This window comes from Bactrocera tryoni, unplaced genomic scaffold, assembly GCF_016617805.1.
Source record: "Bactrocera tryoni isolate S06 unplaced genomic scaffold, CSIRO_BtryS06_freeze2 scaffold_7, whole genome shotgun sequence".
Lineage (NCBI taxonomy): Eukaryota > Metazoa > Arthropoda > Insecta > Diptera > Tephritidae > Bactrocera > Bactrocera tryoni.
This window is the reverse complement of record NW_024396366.1, coordinates 18,872,912-18,881,287: the sequence shown is the minus strand read 5'-3', so window position 1 is coordinate 18,881,287 and position 8,376 is coordinate 18,872,912. Positions and strand designations below refer to the sequence as shown.

The following is an 8,376-nucleotide window of genomic DNA, read 5'->3' as shown; positions in this document are numbered from 1 at the left end:
GGTTGGGGCATATTGGAATCCATTTGTTTGGTGAAGAGTCGTTAATTACAGTACCGCTCTGAAAAAATGTAATAATTAAAAATTTGTATTTAAAATAAAAGATTTATCATTATAAGTTAGCAGACATTCTTAAAAAGTCTTTGTTTGATTTGTAAGACTAAATGTTAAACTCAATAAAGATTATTTAAATCCTTAGCGTTGGTGGGGGAAAAGTAAAGACCTTATTGAGCTGAGAAATAGGTCATTCTAATTTTATTTTGATGTTTTCATTGCTTATATACAATTTTTTAAACTCTCATAAATAACTAAATATCTGCATATGTGTGTATATTTGTATGTATATGTATATGTTTTATACTATACCCTGCGAGCAGCATACTGGTAAAATGACTAGTAAAACGACCTGGAGCCGTGACGGGGACTTTCCGTAAATCTTTCAGTCACACTCTTAAGAGCCATGGGAACTTTTTTGACCGTTTCTTTTCATTACGTACCTAATTGTGTGATTGTATATACCGTTCTTACTCAAAGCTTAGTAGCATAACAAAATGTATAGCTGCACCGCTCATTCACGTTATATGTGCCCGGTGTTTTACCAGTAAATTAACTAGTAGTATTTCCGCAGATTTACTAGTTTACTGACGGTCATTTTTTGAGAAAATGTGTGGCGAAATGAGAGTAAAACTTCTAGTGATTTGACAATTTTTTGACCGTCATTTTGCAGTTAAATACAAAGTGAAATACTAAGGTTTTTTACTTGCCATAATGGAATACCGCAAAATATATTTAGAAATAAAAATCCATTTTTTTTGTATGTTTTCTTTTATATTAGTATTTTAAGAAAAATTTACAATTTTGTTATAAGTTTTTTTTGTTCAGCAAATAGCGTTTTTGCTTTTGCCTGTTGTGGCTTTGCTCAACGCTCTTTCGGACTTCCTTTTCGAAGTCGATGCGTCCATGCAGCTTGAAAATTTCTGAAACAAATAAAACATAATAACAGAAAACTTGGTAAATAAAGTTAACAATAGTATGAATTACCAAATAGAGCCACGCTAACTATTTTAAATTCTGAAAGCGATTTCTTCCCGCACCTCCCATTCCAATTGAACAAACTGAGGACTTCGTCGCCAAAAACTCGCTTCATAACTTCGCCAATATCCCCAGAAGTGCCCTTTAAAGTGAAAAGATATGTTATCTGCAAAGACATTTGTGATTTTGTTAATTCATAAAATGCTTTTGAATGCCAATATACGTAAATTCTCCGCCGGAGATATTCTTTATAACTGATTTAATTTTTGTTGTTTCAAGCACAGTTTTTGCAGACAAGGGCAAATCATGCACTCCTATTTTTCTTAAAACACTGAGCAAATCGCTCAATACGGCTTGAGACACATTATTTTTAATTGCCCATAACTTTAAATGCTTGCACTTTTCTGCACTTGAAACAACCTCATTTTCATTTTCCGACTGGCATTCTGAGCCGGAAAATGAGAAAGAATCTTCAGGAGTAGAATGTAGCGCAGCCGCGGCAGCTTCGCCATCTTCCCCATCAGCACGCGCAAATTCCGATAAACTTTCGTATCGCACTGAACTTCTTTCACACTCCTTTTAACTTTGCACATTTCATTATAAAATGTTTTCCTCTTCATTTTTGTATAAATAATATCACTTTACTCACCTGATGTAATTGTTTTGTTCTCGTTAATTCACTCGCGCGTCTTTTTGCGGCTTTCGCGTTCACTTGTAAATATGCAATTAATTGTGATACATATGTCGTGCTGCCACTGACAAGAAAATAGATGCCACAACAGGTGGAATTGCTTTCTCTTCTTCTAATTTGCCCGAATTTTTAAAAAAGCTTTGCAAATTAATTGATTTTGTCGATTGGGCAACACCATTTTCTTCGTTTTGGTCTTTTTCGGTAAAATGAAACATTGCTCCATTCCTATGCACACAATATGCGCGAATGAATAAAGCATAATGTGAAAGTTTGATGTTGTTTCTTTTTGCCAATCATTACTACAAATTTTCAACATGTTTTTTTATGTATTGGTAAAAATGCTTGAATGTGTTTGAGAATCGGTTATGGAATTTTTGCAGGGTATGGGATTGTTTTTAAGTGTACATTTGCATTGCAAAAATGTATATCTTATCAATAGGTTATCGTATGTATATATTTTAACCTAAGTAGATGTATTTGTGTCGCCCCGGGCGCAAGGTCTTGGGGGCGGCAAAACGATCTTCGCTGTTTTTTAAAACTCCAATTCGGACAAAAATTCTGAAAATTGTGTCAAAAGTGTACAAGATATAGGCCGAAAATGGATTTTTTTTATGGCTTTTAATAAGATGTCTTGTAAATTTACTATCAATTTCCTCAAAAACCGTATTGTGAGAATTTTGGAACTTCAGAATTTGCGTGGCCTTCCTAAATTTTATATACTTAATATCGAAGATATTTAGGTAGGTAGATAAAGGGGGGCGGCAGAACATCCTTGGCCCCGGGCGCCCGAAGTTGTAGCTACGCCACTGAGTTATCTCCTTAACGTAATTAGAGTGGTAATATTTTGGTATATTTTTTTAATATTTTCTAATTCCTTCATGGTTTTGTAAATTTTAAATCTGTTTGAAGTGATCAGTATATTATAAATGTTTTGCAATCGTACAAAGTCGTCGTCATCTGTCATCTGTCATAAGTATTGTTGTATTTTTGTTTAACAAAATAAGTTTTAATTATGTCCTTTATAAACTTGGGGTACTCACAACCCGTCATATAGCATCGTAAAATCATAAATTTTTACACTTGTTTAAAAAAATTGTTGTTGGATTTCATACAAAAATGAGTTTACACATTTACAATTCTCAATGCTATGTTTTCGAATCGTTATAACTTATAATTTTATGAGACTTGTGAAAACCCTAACTCAGTTGTTAGTTCAGTATAAGTTGTAGTAGTATCCGGAGTCTTCGTCAGAGAAATGGATTGTGGCTACATTCGAAGCAGTTTCTTCATTAACGTTAAATTCTTCAATTCTAACGCGAGAAGGAGCATCGGCAACATGGTTTTCTTTACCAAGAATGTATTTGATATCAAAATCTTGGCTATGTTAATCTTCCACCGTTGAAGTTTTGCATTTGGCTGTTTTAACCATTGCAGAGGGCGATGATCACTATTTATTTAAATTGTTTGCCATATAAATACGATCTAAACCACTTCGTAGCTCATACCATCTCCAAGATCTCATTTTCTTTTGCGCAATAATTCAACTCATGTTCATTAAGTGTACGGCTGGCGGGATGTCCATTTTGCATTAACACCGCTGCATTAGAGGCGTCTGTCCTTAACGTAAACAACTTCTCGTAATTTGAATACGCCAGAATCGACTTTTTTGTTATTAATAACTTAATAGTTTCTATGGCTCTGATAACTTCTTTATCTGAATTATTCACCACATTGCCTTCCTTTAAGCAATTTGTTAAGGATTTTGTTATTTTTGAATAAATTTGATGTAAAATCCCGCTAAAAACAAAAGTTGTTTTATTTCCCTTTCCGTTTTGAGAATCAGATAATTTCAAATTGCTACGATTTTATTAGGATTTGCTTGAATACCATTAGGGGTAATAACATAGCCAAGAAACTCACTTTTTTATACTATCGCAACAAAGATGCTAAGGAGAGTATTATAGTTTTGTTCACATAACGGTTGTTTGTAAGTCCTAAAACTAAAAGAGTCAGATATAGGGTTATATATACCAAAGTGATCAGGGTGACGAGTAGAGTCGAAATCCGGATGTCTGTCTGTCCGTCCGTCTGTCCGTCCGTCCGTCCGTGCAAGCTGTAACTTGAGTAAAAAGTGAGATATCATGATGAAACTTGGTACACGTATTCCTTGGCGCCATAAGAAAGTTAAGTTCGAAGATGGGCAAAATCGGCCTACTGCCACGCCCACAAAATGGCGGAAACCGAAAAAAGGATCGCATTAGGGAGGGGCATATTTGGCCGTAATTTTTTTGGAAAAATGGGCGTGGCCCCGCCCCCTACTAAGTTTTTTGTACATATCTCGGAAACTATTATAGCTATGTCAACCAAACTCTATAAAGTCGCTTCCTTCAAGCATTTTCATATACAGTTCAAAAATGGAAGAAATCGGATAATAACCACGCCCACCTCCGACACAAAGGTTATGTTGAAAATCACTAAAAGTGCTTTAACCGACCAACAAAAAACGTCAGAAACACTACGTTTTACGGAAGAAATGGCAGAAGGAAGCTGAACCCAGGCTTTTTTTAAAACTTGAAAATGGGCGTGGCGTCGCCCACTTATGGACCAAAAGCCATTTCTCAGGAACTACTATACCGATTTCAATGAAATTCTGTATATAATATTTTCTTAACACCCTGATGACATGTACGAAATATGGGTGAAATCGGTTCACAAACACGCCTTCTTCCAATATAACGCTACTTTGAATTCCATCTGATGCCTTCTCTGTATAATATGTACATTAGGAACCAATGGTGATGAATGATAAAACTTTACACAAATACGGTATTTGAAAAATATGTAAATGACGGATAATGAAATCTCGATTATCACTTTATCATGCGAGAGTATAAAATGTTCGGTGACACCCGAACTTAGGCCTTCCTTACTTGTTATATATGTTCTTGTAAATAGTCGTATTATTTTTTAAACCGATGTAAGAGTTGAGCTGACGAAATTTATTGTAGCCGTAATTATCGGAAAATCAATTTGTGGTTATGGTATATGTCGAAAACTTTTTGAATTTTTTTAAGTAATACTTTTCCTGGAGCTCTTGTTAATATTATTATATATCAGTTTAACTTCAACGATTCTACTACTAGGATCTTGTGGCTAAATTAAGCTAACAAATGACCCCGTGTCTATCAATAACCTTATAAATTTATCTTCAATCTTTAATTCTTTCGTTGGTAATCCTCCGAGGCTTCAAATTGAGAATTTGACGACTCAAATTCCATTGGTTGAGGAGTGCCGTATCACCTTATTCTAGATTGATTCGAATTAGTTTCATTTTGCCTTCTTATTTGGTGCGAATTTATTTTAGGTTTTAAGTGCAATAAAGTTATCGCTTTTAGAACAATTTAAAGTTGCACTCATCTGTGGGGGATAAATCCTTCCATTTGGATTTAAATGAAAAAAGTGATTTGCGTTATTAGGTGGTGAGACATATTCTTGATAGTTATTGCCATGAGAATAGGCAAAAAATCGATTTCCACTATATGGAGAAAAATGGTTAAACCTGTTACCATTTTCTTTATTTGAATTTATGTGGAACTCTGGGAAATGAGATGTTTCTTTGATTATGATTTTGTTTGGTTTTGCTCAGACTTCTATCACCTTCAAACACATTATTTTCTTTCCAAAATCTTGTATCGATCGTTCAGTGAGAATTTCATGACATTTCATTACGTTTTAAGTGTCAGTATGTTTGTGTTATCGGCGCGAAAATGAGCTTTTGTTTTAAAATTGGTAAATTGGTTTATCGAAACGTTTCAATTGATGAAACAAGTTTATGGCCATGATTGCCTATCCTGTAGCAGAGTGCACTAGCGGTTTCAATGTTTTCAAAGTGGTCGTGCGGACATAAATGACGATCAACATGTGGGCCACTCAAAATCCGTGATCACCGGAAATTCCATCGAAACTGTGCGTGAATTCATCAAAACTCAGCCGAAATCATCATTAAACTTCACGGAAATGGAATTGAACATCTCCAAAACATCGCTTTATTGCAATTTGACCGAAAATTTGGGCTTACGAAAGGTGTTTGCACCAAAAATTGCTCAGAATCCGTCTCATCGATCGACACTTGTGACCGATTATTTGAACATAAATCACATTTTAACCATTAACCACGCCCCGTATTCACCTGATATGGCACCGTGCGAATTCTTTCTTTTCGTAAAATTGCATTTGCCCATGAGGGGAAAGCGTTATGCAGACGTAAAGGCCATTCAAAAGGCTTGCACCGGCATACTGGCCGGTATGGACAACGAGCTAAAACACTCGTTGGACATGCTTTTGGACCGTGCAAAAAGCTGTATTGAAGCAGAAGGAGACTATTTTGAATAAAATACATTGCTTTTGCCGAAAAAACAATTTGTTCTGTTTATTTTGAAAGTCCTGTTTACTTTGGAACGCGCCTTGTATTTTCATTTTTCTATATATATAAAATTAAGTGGCAAAACTTCCTGTTCGCATACTCCTCCTAGACGGCTTGCCCGATTTCAATGAAATTTTCAGGGGTGATTGGGGTCTGTTTGGAGGGTGCACATAAGAAATTTAATGTGTATCATTGCACGTTTTGGAAAAAAAAAAAAAAAAACAAAAAAGAAAAAACTGGCGGATGTTTACAATTAATAAACAACATTGACATCGCATGTTGATCGTTTTTGTCTGTCATTCGTTCTTTTTATGGATGACTGTCACGCTAACAAGACATACAGAACGTAAGTGTTCCGAATGCACGAGTGTATAAAAAAACGTTTCAACATTGTGTGTATTTTTCTCAGATTTCAACGTGATTAACATTCTGCGTACAACACAAAGCAAGTGAGTATTGTTGTTGTTTCATATGTGATGCCATGCGGTTCGATTGTCGCTTGAAAATTCGTGGTGTGTGTAAAAAAAAGTGTTTCAACATTGTGTGTTTTTTCCAGATTTAATTGCATCCATTTGCTACATTTATTCGAACCGATTTTGTGTTTTTCTGCTGACCGTGCAACACACACAAAGCAAGTGAGTATTGTTATTGTTTCGTAAGAGCTTCCATGCGGTTCGCAAATACACTGTTGGTGGGTCTTATTGCATATGCGTGTGTGGGTAAAATACATAGTTTAAGATGTAGTTTTAGGTTAATTTTCCATTTTTATTTATATACTTCAAATATGCATATTTTTATTTATGTACTTCAAATATGCATACTCTAGCACGACCACCGGGGACAACACTAACTACCTTTTCCGAGTTGTGTGAAAACGATGAATTTGCAAGAACATTGCTATATTCCGAAATAGCACAATATTTCACTTGCAATCCATCATCGAAAACATTTCAACGACGAAAGCAAGGGGAGCGTGTTGACGGTTATCCAAATGTCCGTAAAACCGATGCCATAAGACGCATTTACACCATCCATCCGAACAATGCCGAATGTTTTTATTTGCGCCTGCTATTAGTCAACGTGACCGGACCAAGATCATTTGATGATTTGAAAACTGTTGACGGTCAGTTGTGTGCGACGTATCGTGAAGCATGTCAGCGATTGCATTTGTTAGAAGATGATATGCTTTGGGACACCGCACTTCATGACGCATCACTCACATCTCATCCAAAACAAATACGCGTACTATTCGCCATAATAATATCTACATGCCTTCCGTCAAATCCGCAATAACTGTGGAATAAGTATAAAGACTGCATGACCGAGGACTTATTAATTTTGGCGCGTAATCGAGCATCGGACGCAGACTTGCTATACACATTACAAATGTATAATTCTGCTTTGATATTGGTTGAAGATCTGTGCCTTACAATTGCGAATAAGGCATTAGCGCAACTTGGCATTACTGCGCCCAGTCATTGACCATGAGCTGCAACGTGAACAACAATACGATTGCAATGAATTGCTTGCTTTCATACAAGCTAACATTACCAAATTGAATATTCAGAAGAAAAATGCTTATGATAAGATTATACGAGCGGTTGACAATAACGCCGGTGGATTCTACTTTCTTGATGCGCCCGGTGGTACAGGGAAAACGTCTCTGATCTCTTTGATTCTTGCTACTATACGGTCACAGCAGAAATTTGCGCTGGCAATTGTTTCGTCAGGCATCGCTGCTACTCTACTTGGTGGCGGCCGAACATATCGAGGAATTCAACAATGACAAATGTTTTGCGAGGATCTGGAATAGTTCTATGGGATAAGTGCCAAATGGCTAACAAAAAGTCATTAGAAGCATTCAATAGAACAATGCAAGATTTACGCCAAAAGCAACAAATTTTTGGCGGAGCATTAGTCTTATTATCCGGCGATTTTCGGCAAACTTTGTCAGTCATTCCTCGATCAACTCCTGCCGACGAAATAAACGTATGTTTAAAATCGTCAGTTTTGTGGAGACATGTTCAAAGGCTGACTCTTACCATCAACATGCGAGTCAATTGCAAAATGATCGATCCGCAGCGGCGTTTTCGAAGCAGTTGTTGGACATTGGCGAAGGCAAAAATACCAATCGATGATACCGGTTTGATCACATTGCCGAACAACTTTTGTACACTTTTACAATCGAAAAAAGAATTGATTGAAAGTGTATTTCCGAATATTGTTCAACACT

At 36.1% G+C, this 8,376-nt stretch overlaps 1 long non-coding RNA gene across 1 annotated transcript; it reads right to left on the bottom strand.

Annotated features, from left to right (window-relative positions):
• Positions 1 to 870: 870 nt before the first annotated feature.
• LOC120781763 lies at positions 871 to 1,912 on the bottom strand. Its single transcript, XR_005706162.1, has 3 exons — positions 1,679 to 1,912; positions 1,039 to 1,195; positions 871 to 974 (listed from the first exon to the last, which is right to left on the bottom strand). It is a non-coding gene; the product is annotated as an uncharacterized LOC120781763 (long non-coding RNA).
• Between the last annotated feature and the right edge of the window lie 6,464 nt (positions 1,913 to 8,376).